This window comes from Nothobranchius furzeri, chromosome 19 (assembly GCF_043380555.1).
Source record: "Nothobranchius furzeri strain GRZ-AD chromosome 19, NfurGRZ-RIMD1, whole genome shotgun sequence".
Lineage (NCBI taxonomy): Eukaryota > Metazoa > Chordata > Actinopteri > Cyprinodontiformes > Nothobranchiidae > Nothobranchius > Nothobranchius furzeri.
In genome coordinates this window covers 1,823,962-1,850,286 of record NC_091759.1, presented here as the reverse complement: position 1 = coordinate 1,850,286, position 26,325 = coordinate 1,823,962, and the positions used below count along the sequence as shown (strand labels likewise).

The 26,325-nt window shown below is 42.6% G+C and overlaps 1 protein-coding gene across 3 annotated transcripts in view; it reads right to left on the bottom strand.

The window, feature by feature from the left end:
- Nucleotides 1-24,958, bottom strand: part of LOC107394694 (zinc finger protein 516) — a 41,535-nt gene extending 16,577 nt beyond the window's left edge. Inside the window, exon 1 of one of the 3 annotated variants that reach the window (XM_070547438.1) lies at nt 24,691-24,958. The gene's annotated coding sequence lies outside the window, so the exon portion shown is untranslated. Of the gene's footprint in view, nt 1-20,205; nt 20,512-24,690 lie in introns of those variants that run through there. The other 2 variants (XM_054745170.2, XM_015973751.3) reach the window with 2 other exon arrangements.
- Between the last annotated feature and the right edge of the window lie 1,367 nt (nt 24,959-26,325).

The following is a 26,325-nucleotide window of genomic DNA, read 5'->3' as shown; positions in this document are numbered from 1 at the left end:
TACAAATATCTGTGGTTGCAGTCCAGTTAAATGTAAAAATGTTCACCTGATACATCCTATCTGTGTGCTTGTGTATCTATCAGTGTTGTGCTGAAATGGTCCACATATTCACATCCACGAGGCTGTGCCAACATACCCCTGACTGGAGATAGCATGTGACTGTCCTTATGCTAGTGTTCAAAGCCATAGTCACTCACTAAGCCCCACCTCGCATCCACGGTTTTGTGTCCAGTAATCCTGTCTGTTTCCACCAACTGCGAGCGCAACCGAAGCAGAAAACAAATCTCACTCGAGTACTTTGCTAAATAGAGTCTTAGGATAAAAGACAAGATTGATTTCCCCAGCCTTTCTTTAATAAATGTTAAATAAACCTAAAAAGCTGCTTTCAATCCATCCTTTGTTTGAATAATGTCGTGTCTGTTTGCTGTGAATAAGAGAAAATAGAATAATTTACAAATATCTACAGAATGAAAGCAGGAATTTCACCCTTGAGGTTTCATTTGGTTTTTAAATTGATGTTGATGCTGGAGAAAAGGAAATGTAGGCTCTAATTTAATTCATTTACATAGGTTTAGCAAAAAAGGCACATATTAGAGGAATTAAACAAGTGGAAATTACACTCATTATTTTGTTTATTCAATACATTTAAATGTAATGCAATTGAATGCAGCAATGATTGGATTCAATGCAATGAAGATTTAGGGAATATGTCATTCCATGAAAGTCTGCAGGTAAATTTGGAAATGATAGACATCCGACATTATACCACTTCCAGCAGAATCAGGATCCTTTTAAGTGCAACTTAAGCTAACTATTAAAATATTACAGTGTATATTACAATAGTAGTGTAGGTTTTAAGTACTGCACCGTCCAAATGAAGCATTTTCCTGACTAGAAATGCACCTCAGTCTGTTTTCAAATATATAGTCTTATTCCCTCTGAATCAGTTCATGCCTTTATTGACTTTTTCAGTTATATTTTGTTTGTTTGTTTGTTTTCACTAAGACAACCCTGCATGTGTCACTGTGAACCACGGGAGAACACTCATGTCTACCTACTGGTGGGATGTGTCTGGGTGGGCGGGGCTACCAGATGTAAATACAGGGAGAAGGTTATATGTTCTGAGGCTGAGCTAATCCACAACATGGGTTAACCACCTCTCTTGCTATGCTATTTGAATTCTTGCGTGTTTGTACGTGACAATCTTGTGCTATGTTTGTCCACATGAAATGTGTGCACTCTACAGCATCCCAGAGTGCAAAGTGTATGTGGAACTGGGAAGGTGTTTGGCCTGAACGTGTTTTAGATGGAGGATGGATGATGTTCACAATAAACAGCTCTGTTGTAGGACTTGGTCCTGCAACCCTCCTCAACCCATGATTCCACTGCCACCTTTCCCCTCTTTATGCTCCTCTGTCTAGTTAGTATATGTGCTGATGCTTTGGATGTCAGAGGGTAGTCATTATTTAAACTATGATGTGGTTTATATAAGAATGTCTATCTGAACATGTTTAGCTGGCTGGTTGATGGATTTCTTTTAGAAAGACTTGAACATGTTGTAGGGTTCAAAGGAACAGCGCTAGGCTGGCTTAAATCCTACCTGTCTGACAGATTTCATTTTGTAAAAGTACATGACAAATCGTCTTCATACTCCAGGGTTACTTGTGGAGTACCACAGGGTTCAGTGCTTGGACCAATTCTTTTTACTATGTATATGCTCCCAATTGGTAAAATCATTAGACAGCATGGGATAAACTTCCACTGTTATGCTGACAATACTCAGTTATATTTATCCATTAACCCTGAAGAACCTAATCGGTTGGGTAGATTACAGGCTTGTCTTGAGGACATAAAAAATTGGATGACTCTAAACTTTTTGCTTTTAAATCAAGACAAGACGGAAATTCTCATCTTTGGACCAGAAATACAGAAAAGGAAATTGCTTAGTCAATCACCTGACCTGAATGGCATTACATTAATCTCCAAGAACAAAGTAAGGAACCTTGGTGTTATCTTTGACCAGGACATGTCATTCAAATCCCAGGTTAAACAGGTTTGTAGGATTTCCTTTTTCCACCTTCGGAATATTGCTAAGATTAGAAGCATCCTTTCCAGGAGTGATGCTGAGAAACTAGTTCATGCATTTATTACATCAAGACTGGATTACTGTAATTCATTACTCTCAGGAAGTCCACAGAATGTAGTTAAAAGTGTTCAGCTTGTCCAAAATGCTGCAGCTAGAGTTCTGATGAGAATTAAAAAGAGAGATCATATCTCTCCTGTCTTAGCTTCCCTACATTGGCTACCTGTTAAATTCAGAATAGATTTTAAGATCCTTCTTCTCACATATAAAGCTCTTAATAATCAAGCTCCATCGTACATCAGTGATCTGATTGTTCCATACGTTCCTAACCGAGCACTTCGCTCTCAGACTGCAGGTCTACTGGTGGTTCCCAGAATATCTAAAATTAGGATAGGAGGCAGATCTTTTAGTTATCAGGCTCCTCTCCTGTGGAACCAGCTCCCAGCTTTAGTCCGTGAGGCAGACACCTTGTGATGCAATTTGCTGGGTTCCTTATATAGGAAACATTATTTCTGATTGGCTTAATGAACTGACCTGAATTGGAATGTTTATTATGTGAAGTGCCTTGAGACAATTCTTGTCGTGATTTGGCGCTATATAAATAAAATTGAATTGAATTGAATTTCAAACAGCAAAGTGAAGCACAACACTTCATTTCAGCTTTTAAATTCACCAGCAAAACAGAAAATCCATTTCTTATCTGCTTTTTGCAGAATCGGTCTTATCCGTGCTGCTGCTGATGCAGTTCAAGCTGACTCCATCCAGATGTTGTGGAGTCAGCAGACACCCAGGTGCCTGAGCGAGGTGACGTGTTTAATGACTGTCCAACACTGGGAAGCACACTAACACTTCAACAAAGTGTCTATAAGGGTGTTAACATTTGGACGGTAAAAGGTTCAAATTGAAGATTACTGATGGTTTCATTTGAATAAAATCCCATTTTTGCATAAATTGTTGACTAAAATATGAAAATACCTTCTGACAAATTTTACGTAAATAATTCCACATGTCTGATAAGACACGAGCGCTCAAGAAAGACATTACTGCCGGTATGACTGCAGTATCACAGCTCTTATAACATCCCAGTGAGACCAGAGCAATATTCAAGTTGGCACAAACCCTGCTATGCAATCACTGGTTTACAGCTAAGTGACTTATGGTGTTATTCACAATAGGGCTGCACGATATTAGGAAAACCTGCGATATTCGATAACAGTGCTTAATATTGCGATAGCGATATTACTCACGATAAATGAACAAATACTAAAGTATGCAGTGTTGATGTCGTCTGGCGTGAGACGTCTGCTCTGGGTTCAAAGCAAACATAAACTAACGCATGAATTCCATGACAACATAACATTTTTATTGCAAAAATATGCAGCTGCACCTGCTACTGTATTAGCAGCAAAACAACAAACTGCATGCATGCAGTTTCTCAGTGACTTTAAAACATCACCACCACCATAAAACTTTTTCTGATGCTCCAAATACAGAAAAACATCCCTTACCAGAGTTTTTTGAATAAATAAAAAAAATCAGAAAGTAAGTTTAAATGTTAAATAATAGCTAACATCACTTAAATGCAACAGCAAATTCTCTCATTGCTACTGAACATTTTCTCCACTTATGTGGTTATGATATAAGGCTGTTGCTGTAATTGGGAAGTGAACTGTGCTGGGCCAAACTAGGAGAAAATTAAGATTTTCTGAGGGAAAGAGAAAAACAATTGTCTACCTTTCAGAAGAGGAAGTGGCAAAAACTACATGGAAAATATGTGAAAACATTTGTTTTTAACCCCAAATTGAACAAGTTTACCTAGATCTTAAAAAGCAGCTCAGATGATGACACTGCAACTGATTCTGATAACAAGCTAACAAATTGAACTAGCTCCTCTAAGATAACCGGCTAGCAGAGCTTCTGACTGACAGTTTATGTGCAGCAGCAAATCAACTATCCTGATTAACAAGGTTATAAAAGCTCATAAATGAAAAATCACTTTGATGAGTGGGGGAACTTTTCCAGGCCCTCTTTAACAGGGTGGGACTGGGAGGAGAGTGCTGTAGCCTTTTAGCTGGAAGCTAACCAGAGCCTGGGGCTAACATCACCACCCGGTGGAACACTAGCGACATGGAGGTAGGTGGGTTGGTTCACCGGCACGTGTCGGAGTCAGCCCGGTTATTCTCAGCTGCTTAACGACACCGAGCGGATTCACGTTCACGTTTGAAAGCAGCGCTGATTCCAGAAACCTCAGCACAAAGTGCGTTCGTAAATCTGAGCCAGCATGACGAACAAGGGAAGCGAGCGGCAGCGGAAAGCGGGGGCGGAGCGGAGATAGTGGAATTTTGGGGTAAGGGTCTACCAGATGCGGTCATCTGATTGGCCGCATATCAGAAGGGCTACATTTGATTGGTCAAATAATACTTCCGTGTAAAAAAACAGAGCTGGTTTACAAAAAGTTGATGTATGACACGGATGGAAATGTTTGAACCAAACATTTATCGCCGTTTTTGACGTGCTTTGCGATGGGCCTATCGCACGTCCTGTTATCGCAATGACAATAATTTTTCGATATATTGTGCAGCCCTAATTCACAACCTACAGTGTTCCTAGAGTGACTTAATTGCATGAAAGACACTGAAACAGCACTCAGCTGTGGGCAGAAAGCCTAATGCACCTAAAAGATTAGACATCCATGAGCTCAACAGTCCCAAGCACGGACAAACTTGTGCACATCAGTGCCCATCCCCCTCTTTGTCGAACTCTGCACTTGGTTACACAACATATATAGGGATTACTCTTCACTGCAGGAGATGAGCTGCTCAATGATTGCCTTTTATCGAGGATGCCCCTTAGTGCATTAATGGATATCCATGGCATGACAAGGAAAAGACAAGGAAGAATCGTGACGAAGACACCTGGTGACAAAACGGCTAAAGCAGAGTCTGCTGCAGACTACGAGAGACTGGTATAAGCAGAATGGCAAAAAGAGGACATATGTAAGGACATCTTTTGATTTCAGAGCTGATTTATCTGCATTGGTGGGTCTGAAGACCCACTCTCATTTCAGTGGGGATTGGCTGGTGTGGGAGACACGGGAGCATAATCTGCTGGCATTAACTTGCCCTCTAAAAAAAGCACTCTCGACAGGGATTAGATTATCATGGCAAGGTCAACTCAGACTCGCTCTGTCTCCTTTTATGTGTGTCTGTCTCCATACTTTGTCTCTTTACTACATCTCCCACTGTTTTCCCACCAGTCTTCAGGAGGAAACCGCTGGAGACAACTTTTCATCTCATTAGGGTGCCACTAATTTGAGAGCCACGCAATTAAATTAAGCTGGATTATTGAAACAAATACCGAAGCGTCAAAAGTATTTCATTTAAAACTTTTCTGGTTGATAAAATGAGATTGATGAACCACGTTGGGCTTTCCAAAGTGTCTCAAAATGGTTGCGAAAGATTTCTGTTTCATTGTGAGTTTTAAGAATTTTGAGATTATTAACATGACCAGTGTTGTCACAGGTTACTTGTACTCTTCTCAATTTATTTTCCATGAGTCGGAATGCACGTGCAGTTTTAAACAATTTTGAGAGTAACTGGTGATCATAGAGCTGTGATATATTTACAAATGTGTCAATGCCTGATATGGCCTAACCATATTGCTTCGAAAATATCATACATGCATATGAAAGTATCATACGTACAAAAGTATCATACATACATACAAAAGTATGATCCAAACAAAAGTATCATACATGCTAGGGCTGGGCAATATATCGATTTTTTTTAAATATCTATATAATTTTTAAACAAGATATAGGATGACTTTATATCTTTATATCAATATAACTGGTCAAACTGCTATGCTAGCAATTAGCCGCTATGCTAGTGACATGTTGCTCCGTCTCTAAGCGGCTATTACATATATTCTCACAAGTTTGCTCAATCTGACAGCCTCTGGGTAAATGTGCTGGTCTAAACTTTGCATTTGGCATTCTGGTTTTTAACTATTTTGGGATGTTCAACGCCAACGGAGTTCTGTTTTCCATCCTGCTTGTGCAGAGCCGGAGAGACGACCCCAACCCCTCCATCCCCTGTGTAATGGGAAACATCTACAGTGGCCAAATTACCTCAAACGCATTGTAAGGGTTTGAATAGTAAACTATAGGGTAAACGTTTTATTTTGAAGGCGAGCTCAATGAGTGAGAAATGTTCCGTTTTTTTCCGCTCTGGTTAGCTATGCTAGTAAATACTTCGTTATGAGTGATTCTGTTGAAAAAGTTAAGAGTTTGTAAGACGCGGGTTACGGCGACAGTAGCCCGAAAATAATACTGATAAAAGAGCAACCAGAGACTCTGAGTCATTACAGTATAATCGCTGATATGAGCCGATACTGTTAGACTCCAGCCATGTTTGCCCTGATAACTAATAACTCCACGGTGATTGACCCATGTGATCTTCAGGAGATGCAATTACATCATCATAAATTTAACTTAAAATTATATATTTTTTCCTTTGGACAAGAAATAAACTATTTGGCCCAACTCTAGATGAAATTTAAATTATATAATTAAAAAGTGCCTGTAGGACATTTGATACACCTCTAGCTCTCAACTGTGTGTGTGTGTGTGTGTGTGTGTGTGTGTGTGTGTGTGTGTGTGTGTGTGTGTGTGTGTGTGTGTGTGTGTGTGTGTGTGTGTGTGTGTGTGTGTGTGTGTGTGTGTGTGTGTTAACAGACAGCTGTACCAGTGTGTCTAAAGCTTAGAGAATAGGCACTAAGGTTAAAGACAAGAACCAATACATTTTTATGCATTTAATCTACTGATTTATGTTTATAATTTCTCAAGACAGCTTGAAGTGAGTGTAACGGAATTGAAGTGAGTTAACTTGTAAATATTTTACAGGAGGAAAAATATCGAGATATATATCGTATATCGGAATTCAGCAAAAAGATATCGAGATATAAGTTTTGGTCCATTTCGCCCAGCCCTAATTGAAAGTATGATACAGTACATACAAAAGTATCATACATGCATACAAAAGTATCATGCATACATACCAAAACAACTAAAAAATTCCTTCAAAAGTCAAACGTTTCAAAGCTTCAGATCGGATATCAGGTCTTTGTTAAACCAAATATCCTCCCCTGTCCATCTTGAAAGAAATAATTTGAGTCTACACCACCTTGTTATCAGAGAAAAAAGCATTCAGTACATTGTGAAACACTTTCATAGACATGCCAAGACTGCAGGTGGCAGTAGTTCCCCAAACCGTTGGCTTGTTTGATGAAAAGCATTCCTTGAATGTGGAATAACTACGTGACAGGCAATAAACGTCCTTATCCTCATCTTTCGCCTTTGGCCTTCTACATAGAACAGTAATCGAGCTTGTAAAAACTAGCGAGTATAAACACAAGTGTCATTTGCATTTTTTGTCGAGAGGAGTAACGTTGCGAAACGTAAAACTGTGATTATTTACGTCCACAAGCAAATGCTGACAATGGATATTTCACAAATGTCCACTCTGGTCTGAGGTTTCTAAAAGAATCGTCGGTTATTGCCGTATATCTTCACTTTCGTGTGGATGACAGATCACACAGTAGAAAAAATATTTTGTTTGAGGGATACCCAAGATGTTTATGTTTATTTATTTGGCAGACGCTTTTATCCAAAGCGACTTACAATTTTTTATAACCTATAGGGCATGTTGTGATCTGTGGGGGAAACCTGAGTACCCGGAGGAAACCCAAGCATGCATGGGGAGAACACGCAACTCCACGCAGAAAGGCCATAGCCGAGTTTCGAACCTGCGACCTTCGTGCTGCGAGGCAACAGTGCTAACCACTGTGCCACCATGCAGCCCTGCAGCAGATTCGTCCAACACTCTGCTGCTAGGTTTTCAACGAACACAAGCCGACGTAGCCATATCACCCCAGACCGGGCACGTCTCCACAGGCTCCCTATCACTTTTTGTGTACTTTTTAAGATTTTGATGTTTGTTTTTGAAGCTTTACATGACCCAGCACCTCCCTATGTGTCCAAACGGCTCACCCCCATGTACCTATGCACATGCTGAGGTCAGTGCACCTCCTGCTTCTCTGCACTCCCCGGATGTGCTATAAAATCACGAGATGAACGTGTGTTTGCCCATGCTGCCCCACGCTCTGGAACTCACTGCCTGTTACAGTTAGGCATGCATCCTCTTTGTGTTTTTAAGTCTCGTTTAAAGACCCACTTTTACGACTTGGCTTTCAGACAGTGACTCGTTTTATCATTTTCACTGTTTTTTATTGTTGTGTTTTTTCTACTGTTTTTACCTGCTATTGATGCCTTGTTTAGATCCTCATTGCTTTTGTCTTTTTTGTATTGATTGATCCTGCCTGTTCAGCACTTTGGTCAGCTCTCACGCTGTATTTTAAATTGTGCTATAGAAATAAAGTTGGTATGGTATACCCGGCTACGTGTATACGTGGTCTTTGTAGATATTTCTGAACACTTTACCAGAACTTTCTTTTACAGTACTTTTACTCTGACATAAAAAGTTTAAACTTTGCTCCTTATCAAGACTCTCGGGTTACACAGTAGATGCTGATTTGTAAGGACATGAGTGTAATTTCCCATTTTCTTTCATGATCAAGGTAAGGATTGTAGACCGGTAAGGTGATATAGCTGCTTAGCGATTTTTCCCCAGGAGCAAAAGCATGACAGCTGGCAGGAGGGTCTGGATTAGGTTTCCCATAGGGGTATTGCATCTTTAACACCAGCGCTCCTCTGGAGTAGAATGGGCCAACGGTAACCCGACTCCCTCAGACCCATCCAATCTCGTCTCGCTCTGTCTCAATGGGACCAAACAGAAGGGATCTGAGAACGCCTTGCTCATCCCTCCCATCTTCCATCTGGACAGTTTCAACTCCAGCTCCTCTACTCGAGACTTAAAGGACAAGTTCTATTTTTTTTTCAGGAACTCATCTGACTCACCATTAACTGGAAATGTTCTCTGCCAGAATACAACTTCATTACACCAGTATTTTGTTTCAGTGAAGAAGACGATCCTCTGCCTTGTGAGGAATGCTTCTTACCTAGCTTTACCTCAACCATATTATCTTTACAATCTTAACAAGTAATATTTAAATAAACAATTAGTTTATTACTTGATGCAAAATGTTTTGCAACAATCTGGAGAGACGTGGACTTTCACATGCCGTAGAGCACCAAAATATTTGTAGTTACGATATTTGACTTTTCTTTTCATTTAAAACTGATTTCAAGTGCAGGAAACTAGTTTTCCACCTTTCCTACTTTTCTCTGGTGGAAAAGAGTAATTATGTGCTTTTCACCAGATCTGTAAACGCCGGCGGTTTAAATCTTTCCAGCTGGTATAGTACACTTCATGCTCTGGGGAAATGGATGCTCTGCTGTGGTGCTACATTGTGCAAATGAAGTAAAACATCTGAACAAATTACAGGCTTTGTGGTAACTGATGGTGAAAATCTTCTGTGGAGTATTGGATAGAGTATTATCTCCGTTTTGCTGCTCATGGATGAAATTCTGTGAGTTTCTCATTTCCTATGACACTCTTTTACATTGGGGTTCTTCAGCGTTTAGTTTCACAAAGCAAATTCCCTTTTCTACTAAATTTATTTGACAGCTTACAAAATGTTTATTCAAAATCCAAACAGCTTGCAGAATACACACTAGTGAAGCTAATCACAGTAGGCTAACACGATTAGCCTTCCTCTGAAACCAGCTTGCATTCCAGCTATATGGTGGTTGCATCAGAGTGGAGGATGCTCACTCAGCATGAATGTACCTTTCAGCAGGTAGATCAGCTTCCTTCGTAGTTGAAACAGCTTGACAATGGAAGCGTGATTTTTGGGAGTCATTCTGTACGTGTACAGCAAAGTGTCTGGTCTTTAATCTCTACTCTTTATGAGTCAATTGAAATGAGCAGCAATGTAAATACTAATAAATTGTGTTTGCATTAGGGGTGTAATGTGGCAAGAATCTTGCAAATACGTTATATATTACAATACAGGTAGACAGTACGATATGTTGTGCAGGGTTTCCTCTAGGATTTTTTTAAATTGTGGTGGTGGGCTGTTGGGGGGAGGGCAGAGACGGTCATTCTGAGTCATAAGATTGTATGTTTTTGGGTGTTTTTGGGTGTATGTGGTACTTTGGGTGCCGACTGTTCGCTGTCTGGGGGGTTGTTTACAAGGACTCTCTCATCATCTATCTATCAGCAGTAAAGAGTTACAGCTACGTGTCACAAATGTCTCCCAGGAACTTTTAGTTATAATTAATGTAAAATGATTTAAGTTCCATCTAGGGTCTGTCAGTTATTAATACTCATATCACCAGTTATTGTATTTTGCTAAGCATAAGTAAACTATCATGTTAAGCTAACTTCATGATGTAATTGCGTCCACTACACAGAGGATTATGTTCATGTGGGTCACCAGCATGAAGTTATTGAAGTTATAAAAGCAAACATGGCTGGAATCGCTTTTACCTGTAATCTTGTTATTATTCTCTAAGTGTGTGTGCTGCTGTAATGAGTGAATGTCCCCACTGTGGGATTAATGCATCTATTCTGTTCTATTCAATACATTTTTATCAGCCAGTAGGAAAAAATACGTTTGAGGAATTTTGACCTTTCCAGGCTTCCGTACAAATAACCTGGTTACGGAGGAGGGGTTTGTCTCCTAAACAGAAAAAGCACACTGGTTACACGAGAATTAAAACATTAGAAATCCTAATGTTTTAATTCCCTAACCAATGAATGTAGGAGAGGGACGTGTGAGTGAGTCACCGCGGTAGGAAGCCCAGCTTGCTGTGAGCGACAGTAATTCTAGAATAGGGCTGGGGGTAAATGATTACTTTTAAAACGATTATTCTGACGATTATTTTATAGAATAGTTGACTATTCTAATGACTATTTAGACAATTAATCTAATGATTATTTTTCTATTGCACAGTTAATAAAAACCAACAAATCTCAAATAAATTCCTCAAAAAAATGGATAAATTGTTACTGTAAGAGAATAAACACTACAGGTAGGGCTGCTCGATAATGGCAAAAATAATCATCACGATTATTGTGACTGAAATTGAGATCTCGATTATTTTAGACGATTTTTCGAATAATGTTGATTTTATTTGTTTTTATTCTGTCATAAAATTGCTCAGGGCGCAATCAGGACAAAAATAAGAAACAAGATGATCACTAAAAGAACTCCTGATTCCCAGGATAAAAAGACCAACATACTTATAGCTCATAGTCTATGACCCTAGGGCTATAGACCTTGGTTTAACTCATTTAAGTCTAACCAGTACAGACCCAAATACAATATCTTGCAAATACTGACAACAAGAATTATACAGCGGCATTTATAACAAATAAATGCAAATAAATTGATGTTTACAAAATGTTGCATAATATGTATTTAGAAGGATCTTTCATGGCGGTTAAAACGAAGAGTCGGAGTACCCGGCCCGGAGGGTTACCGGGGTCCCACCCTGGAGCCAGGCCTGGGGTTGGGGCCCGTGAGCGAGCGCCTGGTGGCCGGGCTTTCGCCCATGGGGCCCGGCCGGGCCCAGCCCGAACCGGATACATGGGCTCGTCCAACTGTGGACCCACCACCCGCAGGAGAAACATGAAGGGTCCGGTGCAATGCGAATTGGGTGGCAGACCAAGGCGGGAGCCTTGGCGGTCCAATCCCCGGACAGGAAAACTAGTTTTTGGGACATGGAACGTCACCTCGCTGGCGGGGAAGGAGCCGGAGCTTGTGGCAGAGGTTGAGCGGTACCGGCTAGATATAGTCGGACTCACCTCGACACATTGCACTGGCTCTGGAACCCGAGACCTGGAGAGGGGTTGGACACTCTACTTTGCTGGAGTTGCTCCGGGTGAGAGGCGGAGGGCTGGGGTTGGCTTTTTGTTAGCCCCGAGACTCTCTGCCTGTGTGTTGGGGTTTACCCCGGGGGACAAGAGGGTAGCTTCCTTGCGCCTTCGGGTCGGGGAACGGGTCCTGACTGTTGTTTGTGCTTATGGGCCAAATATCAGTTCAGAATACCCACCCTTTTTGGAGTCCCTGGGACGAGTGCTAGATAGTGCTCCATCAGGGGACTCCATTGTCCTGCTGGGGGACTTCAATGCTCACGTGGGCAATGACAGCTTGACCTGGAGGGGTGTGATTGGGAGGAACGGCCCACCTAATCTGAACTCGAGCGGTGTTTTGTTATTGGACTTCTGTGCAAGCCGCAGTTTGGCCATAACGAACACCATGTTCGAACATAAGGATGCCCACCGGTACACTTGGTACCAGGGCAGCCTAGGTCACAGGTCGATGATAGATTTTGTAGTCGTATCATCTGACCTGCGGCCGTATGTTTTGGACACCCGAGTGAAGAGAGGGGCGGAGCTGTCAACTGATCACCACCTGGTGGTGAGTTGGATCAGATGGCAAGGGAACATGCCGCGTAGACCTGGCAGACCCAAACGCATAGTGAGGGTCTGCTGGGAACGCCTGGCAGAAGAACCTGTCAAGACGGTCTTCAACTCCCACCTCCGGCAGAGCTTTGACCACGTCCCGTGAGCAGTGGGGGACATTGAGTCCGAGTGGGCCTTGTTCCACTCTGCGATTGTCGAGGCGGCTGTTGCTAGCTGTGGTCATAAGGTGGCCAGTGCCAGTCGTGGTGGCAACCCCCGTACCCGCTGGTGGACACCAGAGGTTCGGGGAGCCGTCAGGCTGAAGAAGGAGGCCTACAGGGCGTGGCTGGTCTGTGGGTCTCCGGAGGCAGCAGACAGGTACCGGATAGCCAAGCGGGGTGCAGCAGTGGCAGTTGCCGAGGCAAAATCTCGGGCGTGGGAGGAGTTTGGTGAGGCCATGGAAAAAGACTATCGATCGGCTCCAAAGAGGTTCTGGCAAACTGTACGGCGCCTCAGGAGAGGAAGGCAGCAACTCGCTCACACTGTTTACAGTGGGGATGGGGAGCTGCTGACGTCAACTGAGGCTATAGTCGGACGGTGGAAGGAATACTTTGAGGAGCTCCTCAATCCCACCAATGCGCATTCCGAGGAGGAACCAGAGCTGGGAGGCCTGGGGATGGACTGTCCGATCTCGGGGGCAGAAGTTGCTGAGGTAGTCAAACAACTACACAGCGGCGGAGCCCCGGGGGCGGATGAGGTTCGTCCTGGGTATCTCAAGGCTATGGATGTTGTAGGGCTGTCATGGTTGACACGTCTCTACAACATTGCGTGGTCATCGGGGGCAGTTCCTAGGGAGTGGCAGACCGGGGTGGTGGTCCCCATCTTTAAGAAGGGTGACCTGAGGGTGTGTTCCAACTATAGGGGGATCACACTCCTCAGCCTCCCTGGAAAGGTCTACGCCAAGGTACTGGAGAGGAGGGTCCGATCGATAGTTGAATCTCAGATAGAGGAGGAGCAATGTGGTTTTCGTCCTGGCCGTGGAACTGTGGACCAGCTCTATACCCTTGCAAGGGTGATGGAGGGGGCATGGGAGTTTGCCCAACCAATCCACATGTGCTTTGTGGATTTGGAGAAGGCTTATGACCGTGTCCCCAGGGGCACCCTGTGGGGGACGCTCCAGGAGTATGGGGTGGGTGGCTTTCTGTTAAGGGCCATTCAGTCCCTTTACCAGAGGAGCGTGAGTTTGGTCCGCATAGCCGGTAGTAAGTCGGACCTGTTCCCAGTGAGGGTTGGACTCCGCCAGGGCTGCCCTTTGTCACCGGTTCTGTTCATCACTTTTATGGACAGAATTTCTAGACGCAGCCGTGGTGTGGAGTGTGTCGAGTTTGGTGGCAGGAGAATCTCGTCTCTGCTTTTTGCGGATGATGTGGTCCTCCTAGCTTCATCCAGCTCTGACCTTCAGCTTTTGCTGGGTAGGCTCGCGGCCGAATGTGAAGCGGCTGGGATGAGGATCAGCACCTCCAAATCTGAGACCATGGTTCTCGACCGGAAAAGGGTGGCTTGCCACCTCCGGGTCGGGGGAGAGGTCCTACCTCAAGTGGAGGAGTTTAAGTATCTCGGGGTCTTGTTCACGAGTGAGGGTAGGAGGGATCGGGAGATCGACAGGCGGATTGGTTCGGCGTCTGCAGTGATGCGGACGCTGAGCCGATCTGTCATGGGGAAGAGGGAGCTGAGCCAGAAAGCCAGGCTGTCGATTTACCGGTCGATCTACGTCCCAATCCTCACCTATGGTCATAAGCTTTGGGTAATGACCGAAAGAACGAGATCGCGGATACAAGCGGCCGAAATGAGTTTCCTCCGTAGGGTGGCCGGGCTCAGCCTTAGAGATAGGGTGAGGAGCTCGGACATTCGGGAGGGACTCGGAGTAGAACCGCTGCTCCTCCGGATCGAAAGGAGCCAGTTGAGGTGGTTTGGGCATCTGGTCAGGATGCCTCCTGGACGCCTCCCCGGGGAGGTGTTTTAGGCATGTCCTGCCGGCAGAAGGCCCCCGGGTCGACCCAGGACACGTTGGAGAGGTTACATCTCCAATCTGGTCCGGGAACGCCTTGGGGTCCTGCCGGAGGAGCTGGTGGACAAGGCCGGGGAGAGGACGGTCTGGAGCTCCCTAATTGGGATGCTGCCCCCGCGACCCGGACCCGGATAAGCGGAGGAAGACGAAGACGAAGACGTATTTAGTCATGTGTAGGTGCTGTAGGAGCGTGCACTAGCACCGTGTCCTCAGAGAGGTTCGTTATTATTTATCAGCGTGAGGAACTTATTTCTATCTGTTTCTACCTTATTTATAAACTATTTATTTACAGGTCCATCAGTTAATGTAATAATTGTCCCAACCACAGCTGCACCCCCCCCCACCCCCTCAACCCGGTCTCACAGCAATCAGGCAAGCTGCACGTGTGTTTAGCGTGCCGCACACGCACATTTAGCTGTTTTTATCGGCTCAGGAGCCCGCAGGTACGGTGTGTGTGTGTCACTCACTCTGGTTAGTCCAACGGGAAGCCGGTGTTCTGGGAATTTCTCCTACCCCATAAACCGTCCTGCTCGCTGTTACTGAGCATGTGCGCGCATGCGCACAACACAAAAGGGGAATGCTACTCCGCTGTCATATATGCAGGAAAATAGATAAGTAGTAAGTATTAGTACTTTTTATTGACGTTGATACTTGATTTTTTTTTTTTTTTTTTTTGGTTAGGTGGAGTAGATGGTTAGGGTTTGTGTCATGTAAACACCGAAAAATTATCCTACGGGTAGGACGTTTTCTCAGAACACCAGCTCTGAGAACCGTCTCTGTAGTGACTGACACATCACTACATCATTCCCTTTCCTAATGTCCTGAAGAACGGTCGGGAGCGCAGGCGGAGTGTTTAGCTAACCTGCAGGAAATGTCGACGACAGTAATCCAGAAAGTAGCTAAGGGTTACCAGAGATGTTTCTGAGGTGTTCGTTGGGTACTTTTAAGATTTAAAAAGTCAAGAAGGGGGTCTGAAAAGCTGTTGGAAATAGCGTCAAAGTCGCTAAGTTGGCAACACTGTGGGAGGAGCGCTTAATTTGCAACTCAGGGCAGCGTAAGTGGGAGGAGCAAATAATCGGCTTGTTTAGTTTTATAATCGTTCAAAACTCGGATCGTAATTGGGATTAAAATTCGATTAATTGAGTAGCCCTAACTACAGGCCTTCCATTTTGTATGACACTGCTTTTATTGTGTTGCGGTTGGTTATGTTCTGGTGACGTGTAGGACTTGGGAGTGCAGGCTGCTGCCTGAGAGGTGGTTGACAATGGAGTGTCTCCATGCTGCTTTGTTTTGGTCACATGTGTGTGAGGCGAGTGGTGTTACGACCCTTCCTGGGGAGTTTGGCTCGTGTGCAAAAAGAAAGGGACAATAACGGGATTTAAAAGTTAAAATGATGATCAGGTTTATTTACAACTAAATACATAAATCTTTCCATCCACAGGTTGGGAATAATAAAACTAATTCTGCCTGTGGGGAATAAAAACAAAAGTACAAGTAACTAGGGATGTCCCACTGGGCAAAGATTACTGGGTTCTGGACCAAAATAAGGATCTCCAAAGGTCCGAACTCTAAACTGGGCGGTTAAACCAAACTCAAGGTGATATTTAAAACTAAACCGAAAACCCACAACACTCTAAATGTAATAAAGGGGAGATCTACGCCACAAAAAAGATTAACTCTAAACCAAAACGTAACAGCTTATCCAAACGCAAGAAGCTGTTAGCGAAAATGCTAACAGTAGCTTTACCAACGTTAAATTCAAGTTGCCACATTTAAATAAACCAAAAACACCCGGCAGCAAATAGACCAGCATGGAGGAGAGACTGCTACCACAAAAACAGCTCTCCTAATGTCTGAAAGAAGCTCCTTTATGAAGGGAGAAATGCTCCCGGTGATTTTCTACATCTGCGGTAGAGACGAAAGTGCGCATCTGACCCCAGAAGTTGTTGTCCGTTGCCGGGAGACGAAGGCGGGCAAAACAGGAAAGGAATCTAGTAGCGGACGGACATTGTTCCGGGTCTTCAGTATTTGGCAGAGATGTTAGTGAAGGCGGAGAAGAGGGCGAACTAGAGGGAAAACAGGCAGATTCCTCCTCTATTTACAAACTCCTGGGGATGCAACAAGTGGGCGCGGTACGTCGACTACCGGATCTGACGTCAACGAATTTTTAGAATCAAGCCGTCGACATCATCGACGCTTCGCTACAGCCCTAGAATTAATATAATCTGTTTCATAAACCTGACTGCTTGGTGTCCCTCTGGCCACTCGGTGCCCACTGCACTGTGCGTGATGCGCGTTTGGCTCCTTTGCACACGGGGAAAAACCGGTTGTGCTGGGTTTTCAAAGTAAAATGCATTTTAAAGAATTGTTATATTTAAATTCTTTTTAAACTGTCATTATTGTTAGCATACATGTGCAAATATAGACTATATATGTCTCGTATTTACTTTGTTTTAATGTATATCCAAAAAATGTATACATAGTTTAAACTTTTTTTTTATCCTTTGAAGGTGTGGCGGCTTTTATTTTGCCGTGGCGACGCGCCAACCTGGTTGTGATATAAAAATATAAATGCTATTTGCATGGGGGGGTAGAATCGGACTTATGTTAAGAAGAAGAAAACATCATTTCTATAGCGCCTCTCAAGATAAAAATCACGAGGCGCTTAAGCATAATTCTGCGCACACGAAGACGCATAAGAGACCTGGATGATGAAGCTCAATGGTTAAAGGAATCACTGAAGCGGTGTGAAGCGCTCCGTCGCGCGTCTAGACGGTACCGTAGGAGGCGAGCTGCCGTGGTTCGCCGCATGCTACAGTAGCGAGCTATCTAGGTGCGCACAGCGTCCCCCGGTCCCCTCCTCCTCCTCCTCCCTCTTGTCCGGAACTCTACCTCACCAGTCTGAAGCAGCCACCCTGTCCGTAACAAGTCCGGACCTGTTACTAGGGGCTTCGTCCGGTTAAATTCCGGAACACATTATCCGGATGTTTGTATTCAGACACAAAGGTCTTACGGACAGAGTCCGGAACATTTCCGTTTTTCATGGCCTGTCTGAAGGGGGCTTAAGAGTGCTTGGGGGGTTGAGGGAGGGTGCTCTCTCTGTCTGCCAGGCGACGCCTCCCTTAGGTGTATTTTTCAAACAGGTAGTGTGGGTGAAGTTAGGGTTGGGCGATGGGACGAATGAATCGACCATCGGCGATGGGCTGAGCCATTACGGTTGTTTTTTACAGGAGGTGATTTGTTTATTTATTTGTTTGTTATTGACAAATATTTTACATCCACAGAGAGCATCGCGGAGGTAACAGTCAAGAAAAGATCTCCATCAGCGCATCTGAGCCTTCTCTCACCTCCTCCGCCTCTGGCTGCTGACACGCTGAGGAGAGGCTCGGATTTTTCATTGAACACAGTGGAGCTCCCAAATTCACTCGAATAAAAAAAAAAAAAGATTTTGCGAGAGGTGACGTAACCACAGGTGCCACCCAAGCACAAGCGCTCTGCCTGGGCCACCCCATTTTAAAAGGCATGGACGGGCCAGTGCACCATTTCCTTGAACGGAGGCTGTTCGGGAACTATCTAAATGTAATTATTTCTCATTTTTACTCGGAAACTCGCTCAGATACTTCCGTTGAGCGTTGATGGAGACCGTATATGTTTGTGTTTTTACTGTTTTATTAGACGTTCACATAGTCTCCTCTTAGCTGTGGCATTGAATGTTTCGTAAATATGAACAAAACACCAACCTATCAGCCTTTGTCACAAAAAGAGGGCCGTCCAAAGTCAGCATTGTCTCACCCCTCACATCCTCCTGTTGTCTCTGTGTCCACCAACCCCCTGCCTATCCCTAACCCTTCATGTCCAGACCCCCGTCTCCTGACCTAATCTAGATGATTAAATCATTTTTCCTTAGCACAAATATTGCCCCCACCACCACTGCTCCTGTCTGGTTGTTTGGGTCGCACACCCTCCCCTATTGATCGTCATGCTGAGGAGATTACCCTAATAGCTGGGATTACTTCCTCCACATGTTGGTCAGCCACATACTCTCTGGGGGAGGAGGGGAGAGCTGTGGATGGTGCTTGATGTGCAAGTGCATGAATCTGCGCCTGTTTGTTTTCATTACCAGACCATAATAAAGGCCTGACATCACATCTGGATGTCTGTGGATGTAAGTATGCAGGCCTCGCATGCTAACACTGATCACGGCTATGAAAGAAACACTTCCTTTTAAAAATCAATCCAAAACATTTGCTCATTTAAAATTGATGCCTCTACATTCAAAAGCCACAATGAAAAGGAAATATTTGTAAAAATAATTAAAAATTCACCAAATAAAGTGACGTCTGAAGATATTTGTACCAAACAGCGATAATTATATATTTTACCTGTTAATCAACACCACTGCTAAGTGCTAATTTATGCTAAAAATCTCCCATGTGGAAATTTTCTGGCCCTGAATTATCATTTTCTGGTTTTTCAGCGATAAAAATAATATGTGTGGATTTTTTTAATTGATCAAGTTTCGTTGGAATCTGAAAAATTGGTATCAGCAGGTCAGCTATAAAAAGAATCGCAATTAGGGGTAGACCAATATACCGGTCAGCCGATGTTTACCGTTTTTTATACATCAGCCGATTTATCATCAGGCACATCCTCGGAGTGCCTGACGATAAATAAGTACTCTAAATTAACTTTATTTATGTGCATGACTTCACCACTGAGCAGTGCACAAAGTTAAGATTTAAATTCAGAGTTCAAAAAGTGATTCAGCTTCAGAAATTGTGTGCATTAACCAACGTTATTAGTGACATTTTAGCATGAAAATAAGGTGGAAAATGTAATGAAAAGCTGCAGTACATATGGGCGCTCAGCTTTGGTATTGTCTTCTAATCGGTATCAGCTGTCCATACCAGAATCGGTGCATCCCCTATCATGATGATACAGATTTTTGCAAGGCTCTAGCCTGATTCTGGGAATAATTTCTGTTATAAATAAGCTTATAATTGATTGAGATGTGCATTTTGGGGATAATCCTGACTACTATGATGGTTTTTACTGGCTTCCATCCCCATCGAATAAAGAAAGCCGTGATCTTGGAAGGTTTTGGTCTGTTCTGGAAAAAGTTTCTGACAGGTTCAGTGAAGAGCTCCAGGAGGAGATGATGTTGAAGCCCCAGAGGCAGCAGCAGCAGAGGGGCTGGAGGCCATTCAGACGGTCGGTGCAGAGAAATGGAGTTCAGTTAATCCGCCGCTGATCCGGTACAATGGCAGCCTTGTTGTCTGTCTCGTTTGCAATCACCCTCAAGTTTTGGCTGTTTGCTGGTGGCTGGATCGCAGCTGTGCCGACCCACAGCAAGCACAGATATCAAACCTAACGGAGGTGGCCTTGAGCCAGGCTCGTTAAGCCGCTCCGAGTGCTGCTCAAACAAACTGACATCCATTTAAGTCGGAAACGCGCCGCCGGGATGTTGTCGTGAACTTTCGCCAGCGCAAACTCCAAAAACACCCCCACGACCACCCCACCCGGCCGGAGCTCCGTAAAGTGTCCGAACCGCCACTGCATCCCGCTCCGGACCGACTCAAACAGCCCATTTTGTCGGTTAACCGTCGTCTAGTTCCGCTTCTTACCTTAAAAAGAGGGTCCGGCGGCAGGTTGCTCCTGAAGGAATCCCGTCACTGATGGAACAATGGCGACTAAATCAGGGCGCTATCTTAGCTAATCTCTTATCTGGAGCTAAAAATAAGCCAAACTAACTTGAGCGTGCTTCGGTCCCAGCGGCGCACCTGACCCGTGGTAGGTCCCGTCTCCTGCGGAGCAGCTGGCGTGGAGGGACATGAGTGGCGCGAGAGATAACGATATTAACGTTAATAACGAGCTGCGCGAGGTGATCTGTGCGTGCGCGCGCGCGCCTCTGTCCCATTCGCTGCTGCTGGACTGAGAGGTGAGGGGTGTGCGCGCGCACGTTTACCTCAGATCAAAAACACACGGGGGGGGGGGGGGGGGGTTGCAGCAGGTGAATAGGCCGCTCTAGGGTCAGCAGGGCATTAAACTAAAGGTTAAATCCTGAAGTGCTGCAATTAAAAACCCATTAAGTATTAATAAATGTCATTAAATTGTTATAATATAGTCCATTGTCCAGTTTTACACATAGTGGGAAAATGACAAAATTAAAAATACCACCACAAATATGATTTGAGCAAAATTATTAAGCATTTCTTTATCTGAAATTTTAAAATCAACCTTATTTTTTTTATTATATAGAGCTATAACACTTAGTTCTTTACATGGTTTTTGGGGGGTCTGTTCGGCCTTGGCCCCAAAATGCCTTGAAACGGCCCTGGGTGTGTGAATGAGTTTTGAAGGTGATCTGAATTGTATCAAATGTATAAATATTATATGTGTATAACTTATTGTTTTATAAAACGTGTAGTGGAGATAAATCTACCTATATTTTACTTTCAAATATTTTTCTTTGTTTTCTTTGTTTTCTTGTTTTTATTTAACTATTTTCCTGTCCTGTCTGTCTCTCAACTTCCAGCATCTCCTCTAAACTCTCCAGAAAAACTGTCGCCTGGACTCCTACTTTTTCACCTCACGAGTTACTTTTGAACTACACAGCTCAAAGAGATCTCACCGCAAAGTGGAGTGCACGTTTAGATGCTGCGTCAGTGAGGTGAAATCACCGCAGCACACGATGAGCGGAGTGCGTCAGGCACGATTAAAAGACAGAGAACCAGAGGATATAAACGATCGTGTGTTAATTATAGTTTTTGGGTTGTGCCACTTTGAGAAACAGAGTCAGTGGTAGAGTTGCATTGCTGTTGGTCAGTCTGAGCTGAGATGTCCAAAATATCAGGAAATAAGACTCCAAATCCTGTCTGAAGCTCAACTCTGCCATGGCTCATTTCTGCATCCTGAAACTGGCGCACTGGGGCTTTGTTTCCCCAGAGTATGTCTTACCCGGCATTCGTTCCTAGTAAAGAGAACTACCAATTGATTAAATGAGTGATCTACACCTTTAATAAAAAATCATAACACATTTTGATATGAATAAAGTCAATGTTTTTAAAAAGAAAACCTTAAATTCAATACTATAACTTTTATTTTCTACGGTACTATGCTTTTATTAGTCAGGTTTTATTTCTGTACTCAAATTACATAAAAATTATCTAGATTTGTTTTTGTCTTTGTGATGCGGAGAAAAAGCCCTTCCTTCACCACTCCTGATATATTTTTCTCCTCTTTCAAAATCTTTACAGATGAACCTTCTACAAAACCTGAGAAACACAATGAAATACCTCCACCGTGCCACTAGGTGGCGAGGGCACTCACAGAAACAACTTTGACATGCAAAGGAAGAAAATTGTTTGCTAGGCTAAAAACTGACACAAAACTTGTGTACGGTTATGCTAACAATTTTCTCTCGAAACTATCAAATGTACACAGAATCAAGGATTTTCTTCTCCCACCAAGCCATGTGAATGTGTGTCTGGGCACGAGCCATAGGGAGAGATCAGACGTGGGGCAGAATCTATGGTTGTCTTTTACATTGTCTCCGCATGCTATTGGACAATGAACAACTTGATGTACTCACTGCTACAGATGTCAGTCAATGGGGCAGTCCGCCATACACTGTTGAAGAAGACGCAAATACATCCTTTTTGTAAATAAAGGACTTAACCCTTTAGACGCCATAGTTTTTTCAGTAAAATATGAATTTTTCATATCACTATTTAAAGAAGTTGTAGCTTAAATATGGTTAGAGATAGGGGAATATTGTAAATTAGAAAAATCTTCAGTATGAGCCAAATTTTGTGAAAGGAACAAATTCACGCACATAATTTGCATATTATGACATCATCAGGTGGCAGCCATATTGGATTGCATCACATTTGCAGATTTTTGTTGTTTTTTTATGTTTTTGTCTTATTTTCTTAGTGTTGTTATTGTTTATGATACATATATACATATTCCTATGTAAACATATAACTATGTATATATATATATATATATATATATATATATATATATATATATATATATATATATATATATATATATATATATATATATAATACTTAGTACTTTATTGGTATTTTGTTATGTTTACTGCGTATCAATCAAGAACACTGTTTTTGGTGCTTCAGTGTCATGAACACATTTCACTCATCCCTTCTTTGGTTTATTATATATATATATAATCCTCAATCTCAGGCTTTTCTGGAGCTAGATTTCAGTTCCTCCCTCTCTAAATACTGGTGAGCATATCGGTTAGTTTCAGTTGTGATGAGGGTTCAGAATTCCTCATCCAAAAAAACTGACAGAAAATCAATGTGTTCTGAATTGACAGATCCCTGACTCCACAGTATCCAGCTGGCTCATCAAAATGCCTGATCCACTCTGAATACTGTTCCTCTTCTCCCAAACTAACCCAGCCATCATCATTATTATTGTCACTGAGGCTGTGTTGGGTCACCTCCCTGCTAGCAGTGATTTTTTCCCCGCGGTTCCTCCCCCTCCTTCTGAATTTCCCGCGGTTTACACTACCGGGGCTGAATCGACCACCAGCGGAGTTTTCACAGGCCCATCACCGCCTAGCGTGGCTAGACCGACATGCAGAGCAAAATCATTTTCCTTCAGTTACTGTGTGTCTAGATTTCTAGTGTAGGATTTAATGGCATCAGGATCAATATTAATTGAAATAAACAAAGAAAAACCTCCATTGTTGCTTTCATCTGTTGTTCACAAGGTCATTCTGTCAAGCGTCCACACGGGGGTGCCAAAAAACAAAGTCCAAATCCCCGCTCAACAAGTTCAAATCTCCACTCAACAAGTTAAGATCCCCACTCAAGAAAACGTTGTTAAAAATCTCCAAATTGTCCAAAAAATAGGTTATCAGAAAAAAGCTTTACATTTATTTGGTGTACAGCTGACAGGGCCAGTAAAATATCATTTGAAGAAAGCTCTGTTTCAAAGCAGGTGAGAATTCTACTACATTGTTTGGCTCCAAGTTAAACAACTTGGAAGAATTGTCTTAAATTCCAAATTATTTATGCAAAATCACTAAAAATGGTTTTAAACCGCTCTAAAGCATGAGTTGTACAGCAGAAAATATCTATCTTGTCTAAATGTACAAGATGATTCCTGAAAATCTGTCTAGTTGAAAAATGCACAGATGTAAAACTGACACATAACCATCCAGGGGCGGTCCTAGGCATTTTGTCAGGGGGCAACCCCAAACCACCAACCCAAAACAAACACACACATAAGAATATAAATAAAATTTGCAAAAAGACTTCATGTCCAAACCTTTAAACACTTCTAACAAATAAGACCACAATATGTGCCATCACCAGTAAAAAATATATTTAAAAAAATCTTAAAATATTTTGTTAGTAGTAATTTATTTTCTAAATTTCAATTATAATACGTTTAATCCATGCTTTCGTTCTTTTTTAAACACAGAAACAGCGTCAGCCTGAAGAAGCCGGCAGCCGTCGGCGAAACTGTAGCTACAAACAGGTAAACAAAACTGTTTCTGTGTTTAAAAAAGAACGAAAGCATGGATTTAGAAAGACACAGCAAGAACACACCTAAGATAATACGTTTAAGTTTTATCGTCTAAAAACATGTTTGTTTTAGCTCGGGTATTCTCCACTAGAGGGCTCAAGTTTCTCCTGTTGACACAATAAAGTGCTGTTTTTTATTTATCACCCTAATTTCCCCCTAGGATTAAACAGACCCGGATAAATCAGACTCTTCACCCTTATCTTTGAATTTTGAATTGAAATGAATTGAATTGAAAAGGTGGCAACAAAGTCACATCTGTGCACGACTCACTGTCTGCTTCACTGCAACACTTGGGTCCAAACTCTGTGGTTGTGGACATTAGTCTAGCAAATAATCTAAAACGTCATTTGTCTAATAATGGATTTAAGATATTATTGTTCTAATTGGACACCTTGTCTTGTTTTTGGTTATTGGGAAATAACCAACTCTAATCTGTGCACTAAAGGTGAAAAAGGGACAGTTGTGTAACTCCTGGCGAGAAAATCCATCCATCTTCCGAACCCGCTTAGTCCACGTAGGGTCGCGGGGGGGCTGGTGCCTACCTCTAGCGGTCAACGGGCCATTAGACGGGGTACACCCTGGACAGAGAGCCAGTCCATCGCAGGGCAACACAGAGACATCATCTGACCTTGAACGTGAACAAAACAAAGAAGATGATTTTAGACTTCAGAAGAAACAGGGTGGAGTCAAACACGGTTTCCATCATGAGAGAAATGAAGGTTGTAAGGAATACAAATACCTTGGAGTTCACCTGGACAACAGACTGGACTGGAGAAAGAACAGCAAAGCCGTTTACAAGAAGGGACACAGCAGACTGCACTTCTTGAGGATGCTTAGGTCCTTCAATGTAGCAAGATGCTGCAGATCTTCTACAAGCCTGTTGTTGAGAGTGTAATCTCTTCAGCCATCGTCTGTTGGGGTAGCAGCATCAGAAGCAGGGACCTGAAAAGGCTCAACAGCCTACTAAAAAAGGCTGGTTCTGTTCTGGGGACGACTGTGGAACCACTGGAGGAGATAATGCAAAGAAGGATTCTCCAGAGAATCAAGAAAATTATGGACAACCCTGAGCATTCTCTCCACAAGACTGTCTGACAACGGAAGAGTGTCTTCAGTCAGAGGCTTCTTCAGTTTCGCTGCAACACTGACCGCTACTGGAGATCCTTCCTACCAACAGCCGTTGTAATATACAACAACTCTTTGACGACTTGATATATTATTATTATTATTATTATTATTATTATTCTGAGCTACTACAACAATCAATTTCCCACTGGGATTAATAAAGTATTTTTGAATTTGAATTGAATTGAATTACCTTTTCTTTAAACGTATCATTATTTTTTTAGATTTGTGTTAGTTTGTTATTTTTTTAAGTGAATGTTTCAGTAAGATATCAGGAATAAAATGTGATGAACAAAAATGGCAAAGAATTAAAACAAAATTATTCACATTAGCGATCTCCGATATTGTCGATCTGCCATTAAATATCGGCTGACATTAGCATTAAAATTTAAATAATTTAATATCAGAGCATCGGTATAAAAATGCAAATATCGAGCATCCCTAATTGAAAATCATTGTTTGGAAATAATTACACAAGGAAATAATGAAATAAAAAATAAAACACAAAGCTGGGATTTGTATCGGGTATTTGTTGTTTTTATAGAGTTCCTGGGTTATTCCACTTTTCCCTGAAAATAAGGGTTAAATTCAGGTCAGGTGGCATGCTTGACTGGGACTCTGCGTAAATTTGTGTAAATTAAAAATTTTACTTTTCAATTTGTCCAATAACTCTTCTCTTCTTGCTGATTTTTTAAATTTATTTTGGTGCTCACAGTAATTTGTTATTTAATTAGCATGATTGGAAATCACAAGTATACTTTGTTGTGCAGCAGTGATATTCTTTTTTATTTGGCTCTCATGGTTTCCTTATTGTTGTTGACTTTTCGACTTTAGGTCAGCTGAGAGGTGACACTCGGCTCTGCGCAGAGATCTATTCTCTCCCGATCTACAGTAATGTCGGTAAACTCAGAGATTGGTGTGTTTTTGTGCTTTTGGTTAATGACAAAGCCTCGTTTTAAACAGACCCGGATAAATCAGACTCTTCACCCTTCCGCCTTTGGCATCCTAATCTCATTTGGTCATTCACTGCTGATGTTCTTTCCACGATCAACCGT